A 12,729-nucleotide genomic window follows, 5' to 3' on the forward strand; every position below is an offset into this window, starting at 1 on the left:
GAGTCTAAAATAATCTATTTTTTTACAGTTTTGTTGGTGTTTTTTCTTTACTGACTATCCCCAAGTATCTACGTTGGGATATTGTCATGCGATATTGTTATCATTGATACTGGTGTTGTCAGGAATATTTCTTGATGTTGTTATTGTTCTATATCCTTGTCATTCGACATTGATATTTTTCACGATAGTGTTATTTCCTACACTAGGATGTAATTACATTTCCTATGTGGACAATATAACTTAGCCATACAATATAACATCTTCATAGATTCTTAATAGTATCTTCAGAGGTTGTAACCTTCAAACTTAGTTATAGGGACAATGTGCATTACTTCCTAGGAAATTCAGCACAAGAAGATGTAAAAAAGATGACTTTAATGCCCTATGGCGTGGCAAAGTTTTGGATAAAACAAATCCCTGAGAAAGGATTTGTTTTATCCGAAACGTTGCCACGCCACTGGGCATTAAAGTCCTCTTTTTTACATCTTCTTGTGCTGAATTTCCTAGGAAGTAATGCACATTGTCCCTATATATACAGGGTGGGCCATTTATATGGATACACCTAAATAAAATGGGAGTGGTTGGTGATATCAACTTCCTATTTGTGGCACATTAGTATATGGGAGGGGGAAAACTTTTCAAGATGGGTGGTGACCATGGCGGACATTTTGAAGTCAGCCATTTTGGATCCAACTTTATTTTTTCCAATGGGAAGAGGGTCATGTGACACATCAAAAGTATTGAGAATTTCACAAGAAAAACAATAGAGTGCTTGGTTTTAACTTAACCTTATTCTTTCATTAGTTATTTACAAGTTTATGACCACTTATAAAATGTGTTCAAAGTGCTGCCCATTGTGTTGGATTGTCAATGCAACTCTCTTCTCCTACTCTTGACACACTGATAGCAACACCGCAGAAGAAATGCTAGCACAGGCTTCCAGTATCTGTTGTTTCAGATGCTGCACATCTCATATCTTCACAGCATAGACAATTGTCTTCAGATGACCCCAAAGATAAAAGTCTAATGGGGTCAGATCGGGAGACTTTGGTGGCCATTCAACTGGCCCACAACAACCAATTCACTTTCCAGGAAACTGTTCATGTAGGAATGCTCGCACCTGACACCCAAGATGGTGCACCACCACATTATGGGAGTCAGGTCCGAGCATTCCTACATTCCTACATGAACAAGTGTAGCTTGTGTCAAGCCCATTTGTGGTAGCCATTTTGGAGCTGCTGATGACCATGAACAATGCCTGCGTGACCCTGGCCTAAATGATATAAATCAAGGATCACAAACAATAATTTATGCATGTCATCAAGTATGCACGGATATAAAATAATATGACTACAGCATCAGAAAAGATAATCTTGTAGTTATGATACCTTTTAATGGCTAATAAAAATAAAATAACTGATGTTACAAAGAAAGATTTCAAGACCTCTTAGGTCTCTTCCTAAGGCATGGTGTAACAAAGTTTCTGAAGAAACACAAATATATGCACAAACAAACAAAAAAAGAGGCATGGTATAATAAATGAACATTTAAATAAACAAACAAATTGAGCTCATAGAATGAATCCTTAATTGGATTAGATTAGTGGTATGAAAGTTTTACTGTCCCAATATCCAAGTAAGATGAGAGGCCTGGTGCCCTCAAAGTCTTTGGAGCAGATTCCTCAGATTCTGTAGGGAGTCCTAAATCCTCCTGGCAGATTTAGTCCTTCGGGGATGGAATCAAAGACTCTAATTAGTTTGTATTTTCATGCCCTACAATGATTTTGTGATTTAAAATTGCCTTTTAATATGACAAATTTAATATTGTTTATGTTGTGTCCTGGACCACAGAATTTTTTTTTCTGTGCATATATTTGTGTTTCTTCAGAAACTTTCTTATGCCATGCCTGAGGAAGAGACCTAAGAAGTCTTGAAAGCTTGCCTTGTAACATAATTTATTTAAGCCATTAAAAGGTATCATAACTACAAGATTAACTTGTTTTTCCCACTGAGAGCATTCTTTTTTCAACTGGCTAACCCGTTTTATTCTTTTTACAGGATCAGACAACACAGAGGTTTTTTTCATAGTTCATTACAATGGAAAAATAAAAGTCAGCATATATGCTGTAGACATAAAACATGAGGATATCTTCAAAAAATATATTTTATGAAGATATATTGGGCAATTAAATAATTATTTATGATTATAAATAAATGAAAAATTATTCTATTATGAAGGCAATCCATAAATGTATGAGGATATGCTCACAAAATATATATTTTTTCAATTTACCCATATTGAAGAACTGCACGGACATTATAGTATGTGCAGGTTAAAACCTGCACTGTTTACCAAGGTACACAGAACACTATGCGAAGCTTGAAACTGTATGTAAATACATTAAACTGATCAATGTCTCTGTTTGCTTTGTGATATTTCAGAAGTTTTATTTTTGCAAAGGCTACATGTTTTATTCATTTCACAAAAAAAGATCAATTCCATTTTGTGGATCAATAAAAGGGAAATGCCTTAGCGGAACGAAATATCACCAGTCTGCTGGAGAATAATAACATTAAGGAAATGTAGCTAGCTGCTACAGAAATATTTCACATTCTCGTTAGCACAGTAACACAATGTGATTTTGGTTCTAGTAGAACAGGTCACTCTCCGTGAATGTGTGAATATAAAAGGAATTCTAATGATTTCACCAGTATAGCAGCATCATTTGATCTATGTGTAGTTACTTTTTTCTCAGTTCTGTTTCAAACTTTTTTTCTATTTCTGTTTTATTAGAAATCTTATTTAAAGAGATACATTTGTCCAGCAATGCTTAGCATCTGCATACTGAAAAGTTATGCAACGTTCTAATATACGTAGTTTGTATATTAATTCCTTCCTGTCAAAGATCCTTATTTTTGCCATGCATTCCCCATGAGCATATCATACTGATGAAACTAATGGCAATTTCTGTATGAAGTAAGCAACCTCTTGCATCTGTCCTATGAGCACACTGCATTTATTATGGCCCATGCTTTTAGCCAGTGCGGGACTCATTTGTCATCACATGCAATAGTTAGCTGTTGAACAATGAGGATGGGGTTGAGTTTTGCAGCATCAATTAAAGCAATCTGTCAAATTAAAAATGTAGTCCGATGTGCAAGCAGCATTTTATAAACCAGAAGGCACCAAACTTATTAAAGCGAATCTGTAACCAGATTTCATAATACAAGCTGCATATATTATTAAATAGATCTCTTAGGCCTGATGAAAACTCTGTATTTACTTTAAAAATCCATGTAAGAATTTCCTGTATAATGCTTTATGTAAATTTACTTCAATCTCTAGTTTGAGTGACATCTCTTCTATGATCCTCCTCCCTGCTGAGATTCTGTTGAATACAAGCTGCAGCTGTCAGTCAGGCTGGGTGGAGATTGAACGAGGAAATTGAAGCATGTATACCAAGGGTTTCTGGTATATTTCTGCTGTATACTTGAAGAGCCACACTTGATTTAGCCATACAGACCAAGTTTGGTTTTTAACCCCTTAGTGACCGAGCCAATTTTGACCTTAATGACCAAGCCAATTTTTACAATTATGACCACTGTCACTTTATGTGGTAATAACTGTGGAATGCTTCAATGGATCCCACTGATTCTGAGAAGTCTTTTTCATTGATATGACTTGTGGTTATTTATGAAAAAAACTAAATATTTGGTAAAAATTTTGAAAATTTGGCAATTTTCAAACTTTAAATTTTTGTGCACTTAAATCAGAGAGTTTTGTCACACAAAATAATTAATAAATAACATTTCCCACATGTCTACTTTACATCAGCACAATTTTGGAAGCATAATTTTATTTTGCCAGGACGTTATAGGGGTTAAAAGTTGACCAGCGATTTCTCATTTTTGCAACAAAATTGACGAAACCATTTTTTGTTATTATTTTGTTAACATTAGTGTTGAATGCAAGTGATCGCTACTCCAGTTTGCATCGGCACTGGGGCATGCGTCAAATTTTGTGGGTGCTCGAGTGATTTGCTCAAGTCCCTGTCCCACATGTTTTGTGGCTTTTAGAAAAAATGCAGGGATCCACGATACTCTGTGCATGCCGGTGTGCTCGATGCAAACTCAAGTAGCGATCACTTTTGCTCAAAACTAGCCATCATATCATCATAACTTTATTTTTTTCACTTTTGAAAAAAACTCAGTTCTAACTCCAGCCCTAACACAACCCTAACCTTAAACCTAACCCTAACAAAACCCTGACCCCAATCCTAACCTTAACACAAGCCTAACCACAGCCCCAACCCCAACCTTAACCCTAACTGCAATGAATGGAATAAATTTATTAAAAAAAATTCTAACTAAGGGGGTGACAAAGGGGATTTGATTTACTATTTTTTTTTATTTTGATCACTGTGATAGGGTATATCACAACCCCTTCCCGACCTTTGACGCATACGCTGCGTCATGAAAGTCGGTGCCAATCTGACCTGTGACACACCGTATGCGTCATGGAATGATCGTGTCCCTGCAGATCGGGTGAAAGGGTTAACTCCATTTTCACCCGATCTGCAGGGACAGAGGGAGTGGTACATTAGCCCAGGGGGGGTGGCTTTGCCCCCACGTGGCTACGATCGCTCTGATTGGCTGTTGAAAGTGCAACAGCCAATCAGAGCAATTTGCAATATTTCACCTATGAAAATGGTGAAATATTGCAATCCAGCCATGGCCGATGCTGCAATATCATCGGCCATGGCTGGAAATCCTGATCTGCCCCCCCCACTGCCAACGATCTGCTCCCCGGTCCTCCGTTCAGTCCGGTACTCCCCTGCGTCCGCCTGTCCGCTCCACCGTCCTAGTGTCCGCTCCCCCCTGTGCTCCGATCCACCCCCCTGTGCCCCAATTCACCCCCCCACCACCCCTTCATACTTACCGATCCTCCCGGAGTCGGTCCGTGTTCTCCCTGGGCGCCGCCATCTTCCAAAATGGCGGGCGCATGCGCAGTGCGCCCGCCAAATCTGCCGGCCGGCAGATTCGTTCAATGTACATTTTGATCACTGTGATATAACCCATCGCAGTGATCAAAATAAAAAAATAGTAAATGAACCCCCCCTTTATCACCCCCATAGGTAGGGACAATAATAAAATAAAGAAAATATATATATATTTTTTTCCACTAGGGTTAGGGTTAGGGGTAGGAATAGGGGTAGGGGTAGGGTTAGGGGTAGGGTTAGGGGTAGAGTTAGGGGTAGGGGTAGGGTTATGGGTAGGGGTAGGGTTAGGGCTAGGGTAAGGCTACGTGCACACGTATTCTGGTACTCTGCAGATTTTTCCGCAGCGGATTTGATAAATCCGCAGTGCAAAACCGCTGCGGATTTACCGCGGATTTACCACGGTTTTTCTGCAGTTTTTCTGCAGATTTCACTGCGGTTTTACAACTGCGTTTTCTATTGGAACAGTTGTAAAACCGCTGCGGTATCTGCAGAAAGAAGTGACATGCTGCGGAATGTAAACCGCTGCGTTTCCACGCAGTTTTTTCCGCAGCATGTGCACAGCGTTTTTTGTTTCCCATAGCTTTATATTCAACTGTAAACTCATGGGAAACTGCTGCAGACCCGCAGCTGCGGAAACGCTGCTGCGGACCCGCAGCTGCGGAAACGCTGCTGCGGACCCGCAGCTGCGGAAACGCTGCTGCGGACCCGCAGCTGCGGAAACGCTGCTGCGGACCCGCAGCTGCGGAAACGCTGCTGCGGACCCGCAGCTGCGGAAACGCTGCTGCGGACCCGCAGCTGCGGAAACGCTGCTGCGGACCCGCAGCTGCGGAAACGCTGCTGCGGACCCGCAGCTGCGGAAACGCTGCTGCGGACCCGCAGCTGCGGAAACGCTGCTGCGGACCCGCAGCTGCGGAAACGCTGCTGCGGATCCGCAGCGTTTTCCGCAGCGTTTTCCGCAGCGTTTTCCGCAGCGTGTGCACATACCCTTAGAATTAGGCTATGTGCACATGGTTAGAACAGAACTAGGCAACATGTTATCTGGGAAATCTAAAACACTGAATCGTGCCAGAAAAACCCAAAGTCCCAAGGACAAAGAAACTCCATAAGAATGACAGAAAAAAAGGAGTAAAACGGAGTAAACAAATACTACAAATAATTTTATTTAATCATACAAAAGTTAATACATACAAGTATAATAGCAATATAAAACGGATGGTAAGAATAGAGTGAGTCCCCACCAGTATAGTCCACCACCTATGAAATATAATTAATTTACTAAATAGTAAGAAGGCAGCCGCCCATATACATAAGGTTAGCCCTGGGACACGGAGGTGGCGTGTACCGGGTGGGATTCAGTCCAACGGGTCCCGTTGGACTGAATCCCACCCGGTACACGCCACCTCCGTTTTTTGTCGGTAAGCACCTGTTGGGTTGCCAATATTCTTGGTGTGGGGGATGAATTTGTGTCTCCCAGGGCTAACCTTATGTATATGGGCGGCTGCCTTCTTACTATTTAGTAAATTAATTATATTTCATAGGTGGTGGACTATACTGGTGGGGACTCACTCTATTCTTACCATCCGTTTTATATTGCTATTATACTTGTATGTATTAACTTTTGTATGATTAAATAAAATTATTTGTAGTATTTGTTTACTCTGTTTTACTCCTTTTTTCTATGTGCACATGGTGCGGATTTGGCTGCGGATCCGCAGCGGATTGGCCACTGCAGATTCGTAGCAGTGTTCCATCAGGTTTACAGTACCATGTAAACCTATGGAAAACCAAATCCGCTGTGCCCATGGTGCGGAAAATACCACGCAGAAATGCTGCGTTGTATTTTCCGCAGCATGTCAATTCTTTGTGTGGATTCCGCAGCGTTTTACACCTGTTCCTCAATAGCAATCCGCAGGTGTAATCCGCACAAAAAACACTGGAAATCTGCGGTAAATCTGCATGTAAAACGCAGTGCCTTTTACCTGTGGATTTTTCAAAAATGGTGCGAAAAAAATCTCACACGAATCCGCAACGTGGGCACATAGCCTTAGGGTTAGGGTTGGAATTAGAGTTAGGGTTGGAATTAGGGCTAGGGTTGGAAATAGGGTTAAGATTAGGCTTGTGGTTAGGGTTATGGTTAGGGTTAGGGGTGTGTTGGGGTTAGGGTTGTGGTTAGGGTTAGGATTAGCGTTAGGGTTGGGATTAGGGGTGTGTTGGGGTTAGGGTTGTGGTTAGGGGGTGTTGGGGTTAGGGTTGTGATTAGGGTTATGGCTAGAGTTGGCATTAGGGTTAGGGGTGTGTTGGGGTTAGAATTGAGGGGTTTCCACTGTTTAGGCACATCAGGGATCTCCAAACGCAACATGGCGCCACCATTGATTCCAGCCAATCTTGCGTTCAAAAAGTCAAATGGTGCTCCCTCTCTTCCGGGCCCTGACGTGCGCCCAAACAGTGGTTTACCCCCACATATGGGGTACCAGCGTACTCAGGAGAAACAGGACAACAACTTTTGGGGTCCAATTTCTCCTGTGAGCCTTGGGAAAATAAAAAATTGTGGGCTAAAAAATCATTTTTGAGAAAAGAAAAATTATTTTTTATTTTCATGGCTCTGCGTTATAAACTTCTGTGAAGCACTTGGGGGTTCAAAGTGCTCACCACATATCTAGATAAGTTCCTTGGGGGGTCTAGTTTCCAAAATGGGGTCACTTGTGGGGGGTTTCTACTGTTTAGGCACATCAGGGGCTCTGCAAACGTAACATGATGCCCGTAGGCCATTCCATCAAAGTCTGCAATACAAAGCATCACTACTTCCCTTCCGAGCCCCGGCATGTGCCCAAACAGTGGTTTTCCCCCACATATGGGGTATCAGCATACTCAGGAGAAACTGGACAACAACTTTTAGGGTCAAATTTCTCCTGTTACGCTTGGGAAAATAAAAAATTGAGGGCTAGAAAATCATTTTTGAGAAAAGAAAAATTATTTTTTATTTTCATGGCTCTGCGTTATAAACTTCTGTGAAGCACTTGGGGGTTCAAAGTGCTCACCACATATCTAGATAAGTTCCTTGGGGGGTCTAGTTTCCAAAATGTGGCCACTTGTGGGGGGTTTCTACTGTTAAGGCACATCAGGGGCTCTGCAAACGTAACATGATGCCCGTAGGCCATTCCATCAAAGTCTGCAATACAAAGCGTCACTACTTCCCTTCCGAGCCCCGGCATGTGCCCAAACAGTGGTTTTCCCCCACATATGGGGTATCAGCGTACTCAGAAGAAACTGGACAACAACTTTTAGGGTCAAATTTCTCCTGTTACGCTTGGGAAAATAAAAACTTGAGGGCTAAAAAATCATTTTTGAGAAAAGAAAAATTATTTTTTATTTTCATGGCTCTGCGTTATAAATTTCTGTGAAGCACTTGGGGGTTCAAAGTGCTCACCACACATCTAGATTAGTTCCTTGGGAGGTCTAGTTTCCAAAATGGGGTCACTTGTCGGGAGCTCCAATGTTTAGGCACACAGGGGCTCTCCAAACGCGACATGGTGTCCGCTAATGATTGGAGCTAATTTTCCATTCAAAAAGCCAAATGGCGTGCCTTCCCTTCCGAGCCCTGCCATGCGCCCAAACAGTGGTTTACCCCCACATATCGGGTATCATCGTACTCAGGACAAACTGGACAACAACATTTGGGGTCCAATTTCTCCTGTTACCCTTGGGAAAATAAAAAATTCTGGGCTAAAAATCATTTTTGAGGAAAGAAAAATTATTTTTTATTTTCACGGCTCTGCGGTATAAACTTCGGTAAAGCACCTGGGGGTTTAAAGTGCTCACTATGCATCTAGATAAGTTCCTTGGGGGGTCTAGTTTCTAAAATGGGGTCACTTGTAGGGGAGCTCCAATATTTAGGCACACAGGGGCTCTCCAAACGCGACATGGTGTCCGCTAACGATTGGAGCTAATTTTCCATTCAAAAAGTCAAATGGCGCGCCTTCCCTTCCGAGCCTTGCCGTGCACCCATACAATGGTTTACCCCCACATATGAGGTATTGGCGTACTCAGGAGAAATTGCCCAACAAATTTTAGGATCCATTTTCTCCTGTTGCCCATGTGAAAATGAAAAAATTGAGGCTAAAAGAAATTTTGTGTGAAAAAAAAGTACTTTTTCATTTTTATGGATCAATTTGTGAAGCACCTGAGGGTTTCAAGTGCTCACTATGCTTCTAGATAAGTTCCTTGGGGGTCTAGTTTCCAAAATGGGCTCACTTGTGGGGGAGCTCCAATGTTTAGGCACACAGGGGCTTTCCAAACGTGACATGGTGTCCGCTAACGATGGAGATAATTTTTCATTCAAAAATTCAAATGGCGCTCCTTCCCTTCCGAGCCTTACCATGTGCCCAAACAGTGGTTTACCCCCACATGTGAGGTATAGTTGTACTCAGGAGAAATTGCCCAACAAATATTAGGATCCATTTTATCCTGTTGCCCATGTGAAAATGAAAAAATTGTGGCTAAAATAATTTTTTTGTGAAAAAAAAGTCCTTTTTCATTTTTACAGATCAATTTGTGAAGCACCTGGGGGTTTAAAGTGCTCACTATGCCTCTAGATAAGTTCCTTGTGGGGTCTAGTTTCCAAAATGGGGTCACTTGTGGGGGAGCTCCAATGTTTAGGCACACGGGGGCTCTCCAAACGCGACATGGTGTCCGCTAAAGATTGGAGCCAATTTTTCCTTCAAAAAGTCAAATGGCGCTCCTTCCCTTCCGAGCCCTGCCGTGAGCCCAAACAGTGGTTTACCCCCACATATGAGGTGTCAGCGTACTCAGGACAAATTGGACAACAACTTTCGTGGTCCAGATTCTCCTTTTACCCTTGGGAAAATAAAAAAATTGTTTCTAAAAGATAATTTTTGTGACTAAAAATGTAAATGTTCATTTTTTCCTTCCATGTTGTTTCTGCTGCTGTGAAGCACCTGAAGGGTTAATAAACTTCTTGAATGTGGTTTTGAGCACCTTGAGGGGTGCAGTTTTTAGAATGGTGTCACTTTTGGGTATTTTCAGCCATATAGAACCCTCAAACTGACTTCAAATGTGAGGTGGTCCCTAAAAAAAATGGTTTTGTAAATTTTGTTGTAAAAATGAGAAATCACTGGTCAAATTTTAACCATTATAACTTCCTAGCAAAAAAAAAATTTGTTTCCAAAATTGTGCTGATATAAAGTAGACATGTGGGAAATGTTATTTATTAACTATTTTGTGTCACATAACTCTCTGGTTTAACAGGATAAAAATTCAAAATGTGAAAATTGCGAAATTTTCAAAATTTTCGCCAAATTTCCGTTTTTTTCACAAATAAACTCAGAAATTATCGACCTAAATTTACCACTATCATGAAGCCCAATATGTCACGAAAAAACAATCTCAGAACCGCTAGGATCCGTTGAAGCGTTCCTAAGTTATTACCTCATAAAGGGACACTGGTCAGAATTGCAAAAAACGGCTAGGTCATTAAGGTCAAAATAGGCTGGGTCATGAAGGGGTTAAAAGGAACCAATAGGAAACATTTTCTACTGTTGCCAGGTACCAGCCAGCGGATGTTGGTGGGCACAATGTGCAAGCACCCACCATTTTCTTCCAGGAGGGCCGGGGAATGGAGCAGAAGGGCCAGGAATGGCAAGGTACCGGGTTCTAGGTAGCCCATATTTCTCTTCTCTGATATACTAAATCATATCAGAGGAGAGAGAAATGAATTGTAAATTGGACCTTTAAAAACCGTCCCTGATAATGTTCTCCAGGGTCTCAGCTACCCCAAATAGCCGAGACCCTAGACATTTTCTGACCCTGGTAAGCGCTATACGCTTATTTATTAGCGACGTTAAAAAGCGACGCTGAGGAATAAGTATCCTTAACTGCCACTATTAAAAGGTGCATTGGTGACCATTAGGGGTTTTAATGTTATTGTTTGTAATAAAATGAATGTTTTTATATGCACACATATATGGTTATTTTCATGCACAGTGCTGTGATTACCATATACCTGCCTTTAACATCTAATATCAAAACAAGGTGGAGCCATAGGCTACATAACACCATGGAGCAACAGTTTCTTATCCTGCTCTGATGAAGGAAATAGCAGTGTTTCCAAAACGCGTAAGGGAGAAGTAGGGCATTTCCAAGCATCAGTACTTCAGAAGCAGTGTGACGTCACACGTCGTCTGCTCCAGCGCACAGTTCAATTTAGTTTCCGATGAGTCGCCAGCTGGGGCTGCCTGAATACTTCACCGCACCTCTATGATAGACGCCTTCATCAAGGCTTACACAAGGCTGTTCACCAAAGCAGTGAGTTTTATTATGGACTATTATCTTGATAGCACTTGTGTGTTTCAGGTTGTGCTATTTGCACACCACAAATACATGACAGAATGATTGTTTCATTCTAGGCGTGTATACGCAATGTGTCTTTTGTGTTGGTATACACCGGCGCTGTTGTTATTATGCATTGCTATTAGGTACACCAAACAGGTTACTTTTTTTTAACATAATAACACTACTCATTTGCTTATTTAGAGATAACCTGGTTGGTTTACCTATAGATGTTTGGGGCAGTCTTGGCATGGGTGCAATATTACTGTATAGACTTGATTTTTTTTTGTTCATTCATTTTGTATTTTGAAAATGAATTAAAAAAAATTAACACTTCTATTTTTGAAAGCATTCCTACTTTGCAGCATTTTTTCCACACCTGCTTAAAACTTTTGCACAGTACTGTTTGTGAACTATATTATAGGTTACCAAATGCAATTTTAAAAGCTATCATAGCAATTGCAGGAAAATGCTAGAAAAAAAATATTTGAAACTCATGTCACTTTTCAGAATCAATAAAAAAAGCTGAAAAAATATTGTGTGTCATCATAGCCTTTGAGGACAGAACCACTTAAGTTAAATGAAAGATGCCTGATTACCATATTTTCCAGCTCATTTGCCTTGAAAGGCCAATATAGCAATACATGGTGGCATTTCATATGAGAGATTTTCAATGTAGTGCATGATTGGGCTAGGACTACTAGAACGGTTCTCTGTTCTGGCTCATAGAGAGAATTTCCCTATTTCCCTGCTCAGAACTAGGGAAATTCCCTCTCTGATGCCCATGTGCCCTTACATGGCATTACACAGGGGTTGTCTTATGCAGATATCTTCTTTAAATTATTTTATGTATGCCAGTATTATAGTTTATTTGTAATAACCAATTAGGCTGAGCCAATAAACAGGGAATGAGAACAGCAGTGTTTGAGATCAGTGATCAAAATAGAAATTATACATGTTCCACATTAAAAACGTGTAAGAAAGTGAAAAAAAAATATGTAAAAAAGTAAAAACACACAAAAAGCGAACACAAATCCCGAAAATAAGTTTCGCCACTCAAAACGCAGCATTTGTAATAAACAAAAAAAAAGGACACATAATTGGTATCACCGAGTCTGGATGACCGGCTCTATAAAACTGGCACGTCATTTATTCAGTTTGGCAACCACCATAGAAAAAAAACACTCCAAAAATGTAACTTTTTCATCATAGTGACTCACAAAAAAGTTAATAAAAAGCGATCAAGAAGTCATATGTAAAATAAAATATAAAAGAAAACGCCAAGCTGTCCCGCAAAAAACAAGGCCTAACATGGCACATTAGGCAAAAAAATAAAAAAGCTATAGCTCTTAGACTATGATGATGCAAATACAAATTCATTTTGC

At 40.7% G+C, this 12,729-nt stretch overlaps 1 protein-coding gene across 6 annotated transcripts in view; it reads right to left on the minus strand.

Annotated features, from left to right (window-relative positions):
- Nucleotides 1-12,729, minus strand: part of EPSTI1 (epithelial stromal interaction 1) — a 454,026-nt gene that overhangs the window by 103,658 nt on the left and 337,639 nt on the right. The gene's annotated exons all lie outside the window — the stretch shown is intronic.

The sequence above is a fragment of the Ranitomeya variabilis genome, chromosome 3 (genome assembly GCF_051348905.1).
Source record: "Ranitomeya variabilis isolate aRanVar5 chromosome 3, aRanVar5.hap1, whole genome shotgun sequence".
Classification (NCBI taxonomy): domain Eukaryota; kingdom Metazoa; phylum Chordata; class Amphibia; order Anura; family Dendrobatidae; genus Ranitomeya; species Ranitomeya variabilis.